Raw genomic sequence first — 16,390 nt, 5'->3', positions numbered from 1 at the left:
TTTGGAAGAAACATTACAATCCTCACTTCTGCAAGGAACCCCACCAAAATCAATGAAACCATTCACTTTAAAAGCTTATTAATGTGAGAGCACGTTTACTTTACAGGAACCAGCAGCAACAGTCCTCTCTTACCAACCAAAGATTTATCTACCTCAGGAGGATTTATTGCTCTGAAGCTAAGGTTGAAACATGTATATCTGTATATCCCTGTAATTACAGTATGTGTCCTTTCAATTGCTTCATATATCTTAGAGACTCTGAGTGGCCTGATAGCTGTATGTCAGCGAGATGTGAACCGATCCTCTAAGAGCCTTTGTGCTTAAATGTAATGTTTTCCAAGCACTTGGCATCACTGATATCCCTGGTTTTAATATCAGTATCATCCTGGTCACAGGTAGGGTTGTTAAACAGTAGCCAGTCTGCCTTTTACAAATGATAACTGCTTTTTATTAATATTTTATATTTTCCTCTAACCTCTGCCAGCAGCCCCAGCTGTTTGTTCCAAACATCTCCTGGAAGCTTTTAGCCCTGACTTGGATTAGCTCTGCAAAAATCACTGTTGCTGTTTGGTTCATCCTGGGGGAGGAAGGGATTTGGAGGAGGAGGAGGAGGGAGGGAGGCAGAAATGAATAGTAAAGCAGGGGAGGCAGCAGTCTTGTGTCAAGCAGCTTCTAACACAAAAGAAACTTTCTCCACCCATAGTAGATTTGCTGTTAGAGGATCCTTTACCCTTTCTTTCCCATACCTCAGTTATGTTGGATGGAAAATCAATTGTTTTTCTGGCAATCCTCAAGCTGTGGGGCCAGAAGCTTCCCTCTTTTAAGGGGACAAGAGGAACAACACACAAACAATCTTTGTTTTTTACTACATTCTTCCAAATCAATGATCAATTGCATTTACAGAGCAAAACTGGCAGCTGTCACCACAGGTCTGACACATTCCTGATTGATAGACACCAAAAAACCTGTGTATATCAATATAAACCAATACTCACCTGTCACCACCCAACCTGGCCTTGTACGTTTGCAGGGAGGGAGCACTCACTACCTCTCTGGGCAACCTGTTCCACTATTTCACCAGTCTCATTGTGAAACATTTCTCCTCATATCTCATGTAAATCCATCCTCTTCTAGTTAAAAACCATTACTCCTTCTCTTATTGCTACAGGACCTGCTAAACCTGATAACAAAGTTTGTTCCTGTACCTTTCTTATAAGCCCTTTAGGTACTGGAATGTACTCTGAGATCTCCCTGGAGCCTTTTCTTCCCTGGCTGAGCAGCCCCAACTATCTCAGCCCTCTCAGTCTTCATAGGGAAGGTGCTCCAGCACTCTAATAATTTTTGTGGTCCTTCTCTGGACTTGCTCCAACAATTCTGTGTCCTTCCTTTGGAGCCTGGATGCAGCACTCTGGGTGGGGTCTCACAAGAACAGAGTAAAGGGGCAGAATCCCCTCCCCCAGCCTCCTGGTCGCACTTCTTTTGATGCAGCTCAGAACACAGCTGGGTTTCTGGGCTGTGAGTGCACACTGTTGGCTCAGGTGTAACTTCTCAGCCACCAGAACCTCAAGTCTTTCACCACAGAGCTGCTCTCAGTCCTTTCTTCCCCCAGCCTGTACTCACACTGGGAGTTTTCCCAGCCCAGGTGCAGGACCTTGCAAAGTAATGAGGAGAACTCTTTTATTTGAATTCTTGAAATTGAGAAGCACTGTAAAAGTCTGGGCCAAAAATTAATTATTTTAAGTGACAAGTACTAAATCATTATTTTGGTTTTATCTGAGAGTCTCAGGTAACAGAGTTACAAAGGATGATGAGTAAAACGCTGGTTGGGTTTTGCTCTCCCTCTAAGAGCACTGAGTTAGTGCTGTGGAGTTTCAAGAGTTTCACAGTTCATGTGGATTGCCAGTGGGGTATAATATTAATTGGACTTTGATGATCCTTGGGGGTCATCCAACCTTCCAACTCAGGATATTCTATGACTCTGTAACCCAGAGCACCTTTACTTCTGCATGTTGCAAGCCAGCCAGCAATGCAGAACACACCACAAACCTTTCTCAGAAACACCAGCTGGTCACCTAGAGCAGATGCAGAGCTTCTGGGGGCCAAGGGTGCCTACTCCCTCAACTGGATTGGATGGACATGATGGAACTCTGTTTCCTTGCCTGGGACTGCTGTGGACAGGCTGTGGTGGGAGAAGTCTTGGTGCACCCTTTCCTGTTTGGCTGGGGCGCTGCACTGAGGCTCACGCTCTTGACCTTGCAGGGTCAGGGGTGCCCCGCGAGGGTAGGCGAGCCAGGAGCCAAGAACTGTTTGTCTGAGTCTGCTGGGAGTCCAGCAGTTCAGCACACACCATCTCTGTCTCCTGTCAGGCAAGGCTGAGTGTCCTTTCCATGGAAACTTGGCGGGTGGTAGGATGGCAGGTCCAGGGAAGCTGGCCAGAACTGCACTGCTGGTGCTCAGGGATTACCAGACAGGATTTTTTGCAAACCAGGAACGCAGAAAGCTCTTGTCCTGAGTAAGTCATTGTGGCCTCTCACCCCAAGGTGAAGGGAAATAAATCCTAGGCAGAAATAACATTCTGATTTACAGATGCAATCCCTTCCAACGTAGAACATGGCAGCTTGAGCAGATTTCTCTGTCTCAGGGGCTCAGCCTGCCTGCAAACCACAGCAAGGTCAGGGAAGGCCCTCTTTGGGTTAATTCCTCTACCCCAGCCTCACTTCAGGAAAGTTTTCATTAAGGCTGGAACGTTGGTGACAGCTATAACTGAGGCTGCCAAAGCTTTTTCCATTATGTTATATCTCCCTGTTTTCACTTTCTTGCAACTATCCAAAAGTTTCACCTAGAAGGCTGAAATTTTCCAGGCCTCCTCTCTAGCTGGAGGTGAAGGGTTTTGTGGAAAGTTGGAAAAAAACAAAAAGAGAGGGAAAAAATGGTTCTGCTCTTTTTGAAACAGCAACATCCAGGCAGAGGTCGTAATTTAAGAGCACAAAATTTAATAAAAGCAAACAGTGCTATCGTGCCCTCAGAAATTACTGACACTTTGAATTTTTGATGAATCACCAAGTAATTTTTTTTTAATATTAGAAGGTATAACTAATTTTTACTTTACTTTGCTTCTTTTCTGCATCCTTTCCTTTTAGCTCAAGGCATCTTCAAGCAGTGCTGCCTGCCATGTGCTGCTCAGCCTCCAGCTCCCTCTTCTCTCAGCTCCAGGCTTGACTAGGGCTCTGTGCCTTGAAGCTCCTCTCAAACCCCTGACTCGGATACTGGATGGTTCCTGTGGCCAGCAGGGCTCTTCCCTCAATGCTCATTGCCTGAGGATAGGTCTGGTGAATTTGGGAAACCTCTGTTGTGCTGAACTCTGTGTTGTGCTGGGTGTTTAACTTGCAGAATTCTCCATGTGGAGCTTCAATTCAAGAACGCATTCTGAGCCAGGCTGCAGACTGTTAAACCACATGGCCATGTAGCATGAAACTCTAGGTAATAAATTTACAATATAAAAATCAATTACACAAATAATGTTTTTATTTGCAGCAAATGTAGGTGCTGGGATTTCTCTGGTAAGCAAGCAAAGCAGAGAAATCTGAAGCTAAGTAAACTGTAGCAATTAATCATGCTTTCTAATTCAGTTGACTTGTTAAACTGGGGAGTCTCTTACTCAGATTGCTCATTTGAAATTAGTTCTGAGCTAAACAAGGGTTTCAGTTCTAGGTCCTTGCAGCTGGTGTGTGGAACTATGCAGTTGGCTTAAAATGAACCAGTTCACATTTGAGAACCCCCACTTCACAATTCTCTGCAAAAGAAGCAACCAGTCACTTCATTAACCATCAAAGGAAACACAGAGAGAACCATTTGTTCTAATGGAGGAGTTTTTTTCCTTCTAATATCACAGATTGCCTTGGAGATTTGCATACTCTTTTGGGTGGTTTTTCTCTGGAGAAGGGGGAAGACCACTGCTGCCCATGGCTACTGTTGGTGTTTCTGCTCACAGGCAGTAATAGGACAGGGTTTGGCTGTGAAGGACCCTTCTCAGTCCCTGCTGATGAGGGAAGGTAGAGCCAACAAAAATACCCAAGTCAATAAAATCAAGACCAAGTTGAAATACTTCAAACTGGATAAATAAAACACAGGAGACAGCTTCATGTGTGGAAATGGAAAATTAAGACCTGGAAATTTAAAGAAAAACCACCCCCTTCCTGTCTTCCCCATCCCTGCAGTCAACTCTGATCTTGTTGCTTTCTGATGAAGGTTTTCTTGCAACTCAGCTGGGCTAAATGCTAAACTCTGTTAAATGTGCAGGAGATTTGTAAATCATTCATTTCAGAGCAGTACTCAAAACTCTGTGATCTGACTTTCATGCTCCTGTCCCTGCACAAGATGCCCCTTGAGATCTTCCTGAAGCTTGCTGAGAAGCATTACAGACTAGGATTCATCTTCAGCTTTATGCCCTCATCCCAGAGTGGATGGGCTCTAATTGCTGGAGGATTCATAGCCTTAAACCCTCTGGAACCAGACACTAAAATATTTTTGTTCAGAAACTCAGAAGAGCCCAGTCCTTCCAAAAGACAACCTGGTGACATGGTGGCAGGTCTTTTACTTGGCAGCTTGGTGGCTAGATGGCATGTTGAGGTTTGGAATATGCCATCATAAATTTACAGCCCCAGTGAAGTTCACTGTGCCTAACTTTAAGCTTGTAGCAGTTAAAACTTCAGGTAGATGCCAGCACCTGAGAAATACTAAAAATATTCATTCAGAGAAAAATTGTTATTACACGCTGTGTGCAGGTTGGTGCACTGAGGTAAAACTGAGGTGACTTGACAGAGTTAACTTAATATTGAGCATCCTTGGCAATAGGAAAAGAAAAACTGAGAATTGCAGTGGAGGCCACTTACAGCCTTCGTATTGTACAGCTGAAACAGAAAATTAGTTCCCAGCTTTCTAGACCTGTTCTCCAGAACTTGAATTTCATGGCTGTGAGCATTTTCCAGTTCAAGGCAGAAAACTCCTAGCTGACATTTTGTTTCCTAGACAGTGATCTTGAAGGAAGGATACACCTGGAAGCAGATTTTCTGGTGGAAAATACAAAGTTGTAAGAGAAGAACCAAGCTGTTCTAAGTGAGGAGAGCAAGGGATAGGGAAGCAATGATTAATAAAAGGTTAGCTGCTAAGTGAAAGAAGGATACAGAGGTGCAAGCAAAAGTGGGAAAATATGTGCAGAAAATGCAGAAAGTAGAGCAAAGCAAAAAAATACAGAATTCCACCCAAAAGGAAGCTGTACATATCTCTAAGAGAAAGCAGAAGATGTGTTAACAGAAATGAAAGTGAAGAGGAAAACACCAGACATCACCAGCCGGCATCATCTTGACTGAGAAATTCACAGGCAAGATTTCAGTGCCAAGAAAACACAGCACCAGGGATTCAAAAGGCACTTTGGTATCAGGCTCTGACCCTCTGGTCCTGAGCATTTCTTGACTTCTGACAGGCACTGCTTGCTCCAGTGAGGATATCATGGAGTGCACAATATATTTTGTCTTTTCCTAGGCCACATATGATTCTCCTTCAAAACAACTGTTGTCTTTCAGCTTTTTCTCTGTAGGGGAAAAACTTCCCTTGAACCAAAGCACAACATTTCCTGTCTGCTGCCCGTACACCATTCCACCACCTCTCCTTCCCCAGGGGATCACAGCTTTTTTGCATGCTCCAGAAAGTGACTGCCCATCAGCATTGGAAATAAAGGGGGTTTGGTTCCAAAATGGGGAAAGAGAGGGGAATAGGGGAACACCCCCAGCAGCACCAACAGTGAGAGCCTCCTGCCTGCACCCACCCAAGCACAGAGGCTGAACTATGTGAACAATGTGCTCTGCAGGCCAACCACTCCACCAACCGTGAGTGGGAACATGCTCACTGCTGTGGGGTTGGCATGTGTCTGCCTGTATATGTGCACCAGTCCTATGCAGAATTAGGAGTGCAGGGCAAAATCCCACTCTTACCAACAGCCCAGTAAGCCTGAAGTTGCTGCTGAAAGTCGTGGAGGGGTGTCAGTCACATAGACACTTTCTTACGAAATAAGTGGACAGCAAAAGTGAGGCTGCCATGTCCCTGCAAACTGGCAGCCTCACTTTTGGCACTGGAGGGAGGAGTTTTGCCTAAAGCAGCTGACTTTTGCATGACTGTCTCTAGAAATGTAGATAAAGAACACTTCACACTGGAAAAAAACCCTGCTGTCGAGTTAGCTATTGGCACTCTTCATGCTCCATTTCCAAGCAACTGGATGGGCTCTGAATTTGGCTGTGTCTGGGATAGGGAAAGCAGTGCAAAAGGGACTGGTAATTAAGGAGTGCCTCCAGCTCTCTAACCATAATAAAACACATTTTTGTACTCTTCTTTAGACACTGATGGCAAAGATTCTACTCTCTTAGTAAGAGAGTTGAAATCTGGACTAATGATTGCATCAGTGGAAAGAAGCCAGACTTGCAGTGCTGTAAGGGAGCAAAAGATCTGGATAGCAATCAAGATGCAGCATTATAATGAAACTTTTCAGGTTGTTTTCTTTTTAATTTTGTCTTGTGACAGGAGCCAGTTCTGATTTCATTTACATCAGGCTATGACTGACTTTAGGATGCCTCTCATGCTGCCACAGCATGCCTGAAATCAAAACTAAGCATCCATGGTTTCCATTCCCCTCCTAAATATAAATTTCAAGGTGGCAATAAATACCAAAACAAAAAAGATATGTAATTTTAGTGTCAGTGGAGCAAATTGATGCAGAATGTATGTGACATTTTTTCAATTTTCCTCTTGTTTTTCCTGATGGTGTTTTGTGCTAAACATTACATTTGCAGACACAGAATTTAAAGAACACTTTATCTTCAGCACTGAGAAACATAACATGTAATTTGCAGCTTCAGCCAAGAGTGATGTCCTTATTAGTAATGGGAATTTACTGATTAACTGCTGTTAGCAAAACATCATCTTCAAACCCCTTAGTCTCAAACTGGCAGCCGCTCTGTCGGCAGGAGCTTTTTTTATTTCATCTCGGGGGAGTTCTGTAGAAATATTTCTCATTTAAACAGCTTTAGCCTTGGCCTTTCAGTAATTTTTATGGTCTCCACTAATAGGTTAACAATTGGTTAAGAGCAACTATCAGCTTAATGTCAAGTCATTCACAGGGAAAAGTTCAAGGAGAGAAGTAACACTATTTCAAAAGAGGGCTTTTTTTTGAACAAAGAGCTCCCATCAGTTTAAAAAGCCAGAGGGATAAAAATGAATGCAAGAGAGAAATGGAAAAATCAGCACTGGGGAGGAAAAGCCAGGGATCTCAGTGGGACCAGAAGAGAGGTGGTGCCAGGGTTCCTGGGTGGGGGGTGGAGGTGCACCAGAGTGCCCTGCGCTCTTCAGTGCCTGCATGGTGTCACAGGGACCATGTGTTTATGGGCTGGGGACAGCTTATGCAGATTCGGTTGCTGCTGCTTGCAGTTCCTCATGGGTGCTCCAGGTCCCTGCAGCGATTCCCAGGCTCAGAGAACCCCAGAAAGCAGCATTGTCTTCTTACAAACCATCACAATCAAGAGAAGAGAGTTCCTTCACCAATTTGTCCTACTGGTTTTTTTTGTTTGCATGTTTGTTTCAGCATATTCAGCATAAATGTAAGCATTTTGCTTACAACTCCTGTCTTTCCTATTTTCTCCCAGTCTCAAGCAGTACCACCAGTTCCCAGTCTCTCATTTATGTCCAGGCTTTTGTCCATTCTCCTACCAGCCCATCCCTCAGACCCAGCTCTGAAACCCTGCTCAGGGTACGTCTTTCTCCTTCATGCTCTCTAGGTCCTAACAGGGCACTGAACAAGTTTTCAAAGGACATGTAGAGCTCTTGCTCTTTGCTTCTGTGCCAGCTGTCAAAGTGGCCTACGCACAGCTGGGCAGGGAAGTCCTGCTCAGCCGTTGGTGGCACGAGTGCAATCGAGAAGCACTGGCAGATAGGTGAGTCCATCAGAATGGGTCCATCAGAATGAGTTCATGCTGGGGCATGAACAGGGCTTGGTTTTGTCTCCCAGAGCTCTCATACAGACGGATCTTGGAATTATTTACAGCACTGCAAAAGTGCACAACATTGCCTCCAGAGTAAATCTTTGCTGAACTGGAGCTCTTGATCCTTCTCCTGCTTGTGCAGAGTGAGGCAAGGGCATGGGAAGCAACTCCCATCTCCCAGCAGTTTTTTCCAGCTTAATAATTCATCTTGTCTGGACATAATTTTTAATTAGAAGTTTTCCTCACAATAGCAGCATATGAAAATCCTTTCTAGATGTGTTAGTGTAGATTGCCATGGCAAAGTTGGGCAGGCTTTCCTTCCAGAGATCCGAAAAACCTGGAAATACCTTCACATATTATACTCCCCTTTTGCCTGGTAGTACCAGATAAACAGTCTGTGCATAGGGCTGTGTAAAACATCATCACTTTCCATATCCCAGCTCTTGGACCACAGGTTCCTGACAGATGTGAAAGAGGCAGACAGCTGCATGAGCAAGTGACTCCTGTGGACTTGTATAGGAAGATTTCTTTATGGAGAAGGACAGCCAAGCCCCTGTGGCCATCACACCAGGTAGCCAGGGGAAGAAAAACAAATTAAAAATTTACATAATAGTTACAGAAAGCATCCAGATATTTTGTTTTCTTTGCATTACCAGTTTTGTCAATGGTGTTTTGCTGTCTCCATATAGTGCATGTATATATTTTTATAAACACATCTCTATATGTATCTAGACACACACACACGTGTGTGTGTGTGTGTATGTATATATATATATATATTCATCCATTGCCCAAAGTCTAAATCATGGTCTGTTTGCTGTGCAAGGCAGGAATGCTGATGTCTTATTTCCTTGTGTGATTCCTTGTGGAGCTGGGATGTGAGGCCCAGCTGGGATCTTTAGACAGAATAGTAAATGAAAGTGCCTCATGGCCCATGTTATTCAGTGATCTTCAAGATCAATGCTGGCTTCCTGAAGTCCAGTCTACTCTATACACTTCTCATAATCAAAGGAAGGAGCTTTCTCCCTCCCCCCACTATTTATTACAGACAGTGTCTGAGCTTCAAACTGAGGCCACAGAGCCCTTTGCAGACACATAAACCAGCGATGAAGTTGAATTGCTTCACCTCAGAAACCAGGCTCTAAATGACTTCAGACAGCTTCTAAATATATTCAGTCAGAAGGAAAACTTTCTTCTGGCTTTAAAGCCTGGAGATAAAAGAACTGTCTAGTGAAAAAAAGGCAAATTTCTCCTCATCAGAAGAGTCAAAATGCTGCACTTGATTGTTTGAGGGCACAAGGGAAATACACGGCTTAAGTCAGGCTTGTTGTATGAACTGGGACCTAATTCTGTGACTCACTCAGAATATGAGCATCCATACCAGGCAGAGGAACCTCTGGCCATCAGCAGGAGTTGGCCCAGGGCCTCCTGTCAACTCTGCCAAGGCCTTTGGCCTCTCAGAACTGGGATATGTACTTTCCTGCTCTTTCTACTGTCCCTGGAATAGAAGCACAGCCACAAGCCACAGCTGGGGATGAGCAGCAGCTGGGTTGCTGTGTCTCACAAGCCTTCATTTTTGGTCTTAGCCTGCAAAGGCATAGCATAAGAAGAAAACAGCTTTGAAATGCTTTTTATAAAGTCTGCCTTAAATTTAGGATTCATAAAGAGAGTCCAGAATCAATGAAATCAAGGGGTGTCCTGATTAATCTACTTTTCCTGTAACATTAGTGTTTGCACCTGATTTCTGTCTGATTAGGGAGAGCAATAAGAAGATAGGACCCAAAGACTATTATCCAGGGTCTGTACTCACTTTCACTGACATGGATGGCAAATTGACTTCAAGGGAAACTTCATCAGGCTGTAGATTTGATAGCATCATGGACGAAAATGTAATTTAAGGGCAGAAAAGAGGGGAATCATCCAATGCAATGTATTTCTTGGACAGTTAGAGCTGACTCTATGTAACAGGGAAAGCATTTCTTATTTTCGAGGAGAAGATTTTTAATGGTATTTGAGCTGAGATTTTTTTGGCTGTTTTTCAGGCTTTTTATTGAGACATTGCTAGAGTATTCCACTAGCTGCCAGAGTATAAAGGGGGCAGATCAACCTTGAAATATTATGGTCCTGGGACAACTCTTGCTCTTGTTTTCTCCCCAGTGTAAATCCAGAATAACTGTAATGACTTCAGCTGAGCCACCTAGATTTACATCAACACAAATGAGAGCAAGGCATGCCCATGCAGAGGCAGCCTGAGGGATTAGGCTTCTGCCTGTGAGTTGTGCCCTTGCCTCAAATTAACACCTCAACCTTAATTCAGTGGAGAACCCAAGGAACTGCTTGCCCTGCAAATGAGCATTGGTGCTAGTGTATCACAGTGGGGATTTATTGAGAGGCTGCACCTTGGTATCCATCTCTTGTTTGCATAGCAGAGAAGGGTGAATAAATACATGGGATTCGTTCTGCACTGGGCAGGATAGGAGGTGATTCTGGCATTAGGAGAGCTGCAGGCTCAGCCTCAGGTAGGTAAAATTGCTTTGTGTGTTGAACACAATGAACATTGCAGATGCATAAAGACCGAGCCCAGATCCTTATTTAAAAAATAAGGTTTATTAGAGAAAACATACATAGAACCAAGTAAATCCAATTCTTTATTAAAAAATACAGAAATAATTTTGCAATAGTAAAAGAAAGTACTGGCTTTTTCTATGAAACATAAATCTGAAATTTTAGGACCTTTTTACTTTATCACAGCTGGTCCCATTTCATACTACATTCTTAAACATACTCCATCAACTTGTGAAACCCAAGCAAAAGTCTTCTGTACAAAATTAAGAACATTTAGACCAGAAATACTCAGTTTATATAAGATGCAAACAGTATCATAAAGCACACAGAACAGGCAATATACAGCTATACATTGAAACATGCCTCTAAATAGGGACAGAGAATCCACTGGAGGGTATAAGTTGCAGTTAATAAAGAACAATGTCTGAAGAAATAGAAAAAGAATCACAGTTTGACACTATATTTGGTAAATGGCTGCACATGGACTGAAACACTGTACATACAAAGAATGATTATATTGGTCCCACCCATACAGAACATGCTGAAATAAGTTTTTATTTGGCTCAGATGCATGAATATGTATGAGGTGTACTCATGGTGGGCAGGTGCATATCTGTGTACATACATCAGACCAGTGCGTACGTACACGTGGGAAGGCACACACCTCCACAGCTGAAGACAAATCACTTCCAAAAACCCTTTGAGGCAGGGTGAGAGCAATACTAATACACTGTTTGTCATAATCCAGCCTCTCCTGGGACTCCAGGCATGTTATCCCCACTTGTAAGTTCCACATTCATTTTACCTCAGCTCTCCCAGGTTTGCATATTGGCAAAGTGAATACAAAACTATCCAATAAAATGCAATGTTCACTGTTAGAGATGATTTACTGAGGGAGGATTTGATAGCTGAGAAACAGCAAAGTACAAAAGGGTTTGCATTGTTTATCCCATAAGTGGAACTAAGGGGCAGATGTTTTTTCCCTGACGATTGTTAGAATCGTATGGTAATCCTGGAATAATTTACAATTTATCCTGTCTGTTACCTTTAGTAAGATTTTTTAGTTAAAAAAGGAGAAGGCTTGTATTAGGAAGAGCTGTAGGCATCTAAATCTATGTAGGCATCTAAGCAACCCAAATTGTTTATTATCTCCTGACAATAAGAGAAAAATAATGTTAAAATATGGTGATAAGTAAAATGAGTGGACATTAGACTTTCCAGAATCAGAAATTACCTATATTCAACATGTTGAATATTCAGCTTGAGACAAAGCTCAGGGACTTATGGCAATGGTACAAATGTTCAGGCTTGGCATGGACTGGCACAGAACTGCATTGCTGCATGGGAGCCTTGAAACTGCTCACAGGCTAAGATGCTTTCTTGTTCCTCCTTGAAAGAAAGCAAAACAAAAGAGCACCAAGGCAAAGATGTGTAAAAGACGAGTACAGAAACCCTGACTGCTCTCTCGTCAGTGAGTGTGGCATGGGTAGCCTTGCACTGATGATCTGGATTTATACCAGCATCAGGAAAGAAACAGTGAGGGAGATTTACATGCTCAAACACCCTGTAAAGCTGTGTGGTGCTATGGACTGGGGACAGGGGTGGGAGAATTCTGAGAGGAGTTGACTTGGTCTTTTCTTTCCAAGGGGGCACTCAGGCAGCATCACTCCTGTCACGGCCCACGGGGCTGCCATTGACAATGCTGTACTGCAAATATAAATAAATAAAGAAAGAAATAAATAAACCTCACTGCCTTTTGCCAGCAGGAATAGAGTAGGACCCTGGTGACAGCAGCATGGTAGTCCAAGTAAAACCACACAGGACAGTGAAAGGAGGGGGACAATCTGAGCCAAGGACTTTTGAAAGTCCTCAGCCTTACACACACCTCACATCGAGTCACAGAATCATAGAACAGAATCATAGAATAGTTTGAGTCATCAGCATTGTTCAAGCCGATAATCTTATCATGACAGCATGTTTTTAATAAGTAGGAAATCTAGTTATTTACATTCTATTTTTAATATATAGTCTAGCAGGTGAAGGAACCCTGGTGAGCTACTGTATGCACACTGTTATGAGAACAGTCACTGACGAGAAACCTGTGTCATGTGCTGGACAAGCTTCTGTTTTCTCCTATGGGATTTGGATGAGAGCAGTCACAAATGAATTTTTCTAATGATGTGAGATGTGGAGATGTTGGTTCTATCAACAGTAAGTGGTATAGACTGTAATGAATTTGGGAGTGTCAGAATGCAAGACTGTGAGTGTTAACTCTTGATTGTAACCAAATTGCTTGTCTAGTCAGGTTTGACTCTCTCCAGCAGATATTATATATGCTTGAAAAAATTAAAATAATTCTATCATCCCTTGATATGTGATGCCTGTTACAAAATATCCACTCCTAAGGTTGTACAGTACGAGGAAAGAGCTGTCATTCACCTTTCAAGGTTAGTAGATATATAAACAATTCCAATGTTATAAAATATCTGCAAGACGTGATGAAAGATGCCCTACCTATATAACTGCTGCAGAAATGGAGGCTTATCTAGCAAATTACAGAACATTAAAAATCAAAGCTAAGACACTTTGAGCCCAATTAGCAATAGAAAAACTGATAGCCGTACATACATCAAAAAAAGCCCTGTACATGCTTCACTAGCCCTGGAAGCTAATGCTGAGGAGTTGGAAGAGAACTCAGAGCAGCATTTAAAGAAAAAAAATTAAAAAGTGTGAGCAGGAGTTGCTCTGTTTTGTGGCCTGATTTAAGGTTGCCACTTTCCAGCTGGATATAAACTGTTCTGCTCTCATCCTTTGCACTGTTTGGAAGCAGAGACCCAGAGCCAAGATCTGATCTCATTCCTACTGGTAGAAGTATGCAGTAGGCCCACAGAAGCTACAGCCATTACTGTAAACTCACACTTGTGTGCACCCATGCATGCTCTGCCCTGCACTATTGCACATATTTCAATGTGAAGGATGATGCTGTAAATATTGAAATGCCAGTTGCCACACAGATTTCTTTCCCATCCTCAATATAGGTTTACAAGCATGGCCTTCCCTCACTGCTGATTTTGTCCATAGCACCACCACCTTCCAGCTGGCCAACGTCACTTCTCCTCTTCCTCCAACTGGATGGTTCTTTCCTACCTTCTGTTGTCCTTATCATTGGCAATGGGCACCTCTTCTTTCCAACCAACTTTCTGATGCTGGCTGAAAGCAAGCTGAACCTTCTCCAAGCCTGGAGAAGCGATGCTAGTGGCTCTGTACACACCAGTGCTCACACCTGCCTAATGGTGTGCCATTCCCAGGTCCAAGCCTGGTCCAAGTGGCCATCAGCAACAGGGTGGGAGCCAAGGATTCATCCCAGTGAGCAGTGTAACAGGCACTCTTCAGAACAAGGAGAATTTTAGCAGCTTGAATATCAATAGGCAGCGCAGGAAAAGATGGAAGCTAGGGGGAGAAACTGCACTCATCCTTCATAAAACTGCTGAGCCTTTAATGAGATATTTATTGCAAACAGTCATCAGCCAACTAGTTAAAGACCATTCTCAAGAAGTGCCTTTCATGCTGGTGAATGAAAGCAGCAGAAGAGTTTTTCTATGAGGTAAAGAGTGTGTCAAAAGATGTACAGACAACCTAATTCAAAGATGTCAGTGCATGGTAGTTTCTGTCACAGTAGAACTGATACAAGATTATCCTGTAAAGGGCACTTGATTGAAAGGAAAGAAAGGGTTGCAGAAAATTAGACAAAGAGAGAGGGGAAATGGAAGAACAGGGAACAGCCAAAAGGCAGAGAAGGAATTGTGGCAAGGGTGGAGGAGACACATGCATGGTTACTGAGAGAGGGAAAGGAAGGAAAAGAAGCAATGCTGCAGGAATGGAACTGGGGAGATAAAAATGAAACTAACTACAGTGGGAAGATAGGAACAGAAAGGGGTGGGAAGCTCCAGGGGAAAGGACTAGATAAGAGAGGAAGACTGAGGTGGAGAAGAATGAGTGCAGGGGCAAAGGACTAAGTGACCTTTAAAGGTCCATTTGGGTGCTATTTTTCAGATTCATAAGGATGTAATTAAGGGCTGTGTGAGGACACAGATGTGGACAGCACTGGAGAAAAGCCAGAGTACAGCAAGAGCAGAGGGTCTTGTGGGTAAGGCACTAGATTCAACCAGGAGGCCTGGGTTCAGATCCCTGGCTTCACCAAAGGCCAGGCTTAAGAGTGTTGGGAAGGAGGCAATGACTCCTTTTGCTTCATTTTTCTCAGTGTTCTGCCATTTTCCACTCACATCATTGTGGGAAATTCATGCCATTTACTTCTATTTTTTTTCAGCATTTATCTATAATAGGAAACAAAAGCTGTCTCCAGGAAACCCTTCTCCTTAGGTTGTCTCTTTTGCCCTACAAAGCTGTCAAGTCTCCAAGGCAGGCTGAGCATCTCACAGTATCCCTGCACAGCACTGGACACAATCTTTACATGTCATTGTGACACAAATACTGATGGTAAGTTTTGATAACAGCAGCCAAACCAGCTTGCATTTAAATTTCAGTATTGTCAGAGGACAGGTCTATCAAATGAGATACAGATTTTGTTTAAACTGATAAAAATGTGTAACAACTCTACTAAATTTAGAGTGTCAATAACTCTACTATAGTTAACACTTCTTTACAGGGTCAATGGAAGACTGGAATCTAAGTTGGCTTCTTGTATGTACATAGACAGAGTAAGCAAAAGATTTTTTATTACTAGGTTTCTGAGAGGCATAAAATGAAAAGCTGGGCATGTTGACCTGCTACACAGCTGTGGCTATAGCTGCTTTCTGAAGTTTTGTGCCACAAGATTAAAAAATAAAAAAAAAGGAAAAAAGAGATGTTTTTCTTTAAATACTGACTCTTACCAAGCTGATCAGAAACTTTCTGGATGCTATGGTATATTAGAAGAACCAAGAAGAAGACAGATAGTTTTTAGAGACAGTCATTTGGTCTGAGTGGAACCTGGACATGCAGATCAATTCACTGCACTGCCCCTGCAGCAAATGCTCAGGGCCATAAAACACATTACAGATCAGGAAACCATCAAAGTGAAGGATAATATTAATCACTAGTCTTTCACTGGCTTGTATTCACTTCAATTCAGAAGTTATTTTTCTCTCCTTCTACATTTCAGCTGGAAGACACTGAAACCTGTGAAACTGCTCCACCCTGAAATGTCCTCATTCCTGTACCACTTGGACTTCAGATTTTTGCTACTCCCCACTCTTCTAGAGATGTCTGACAAAATGGAGCTGGTTGCACGTATTTCACGTTCTCAAAGGGCAGCACGATCCCACTTTTATACAACACCAAGGGAAGACACTGGGTAATAAAGACATGCTGTGCTATGCAGGGCAAGTTCAATACAGACAGGGCTGCCTGGAGACAGGGCACAAACTCCCTGGGAACCCCAGTGAAGCCGAGGGCTTTCCCATTTTTAAAAGCCCCTACCTCCTCGATGCTCTGTCCTTCCATTAGTTCACTCACTTCACAGCCTGTCTGAGCAGCCAGGCAAGCCTCTCTGGGCAACCCACAGACACTCACACATTTTCCCCAAACTCTGCTTTTTGGCAGCTGCCCATGGAGCAAGAGGAGCAAGACTCTGTAGTCAGAGATGGAGTCTCCACTGAAGCTCTTTGAGCTATTCCTATCCGATTATGGCATTACCAAGAGACTTGACCATTTGAAGTATGATGAAGTGTGGTGGATGCTGAAGGAGCCAAAAGTTGTGGGTCACTGAGACTCATTTTGAAAAGTTTTATTTTTAAATT

Source organism: Agelaius tricolor, unplaced genomic scaffold (genome assembly GCF_023055355.1).
Source record: "Agelaius tricolor isolate 1412-34295 unplaced genomic scaffold, bAgeTri1.0.p SCAF_1, whole genome shotgun sequence".
NCBI classification, from domain to species: domain Eukaryota; kingdom Metazoa; phylum Chordata; class Aves; order Passeriformes; family Icteridae; genus Agelaius; species Agelaius tricolor.
Note: the sequence above shows the minus strand (reverse complement) of the source record.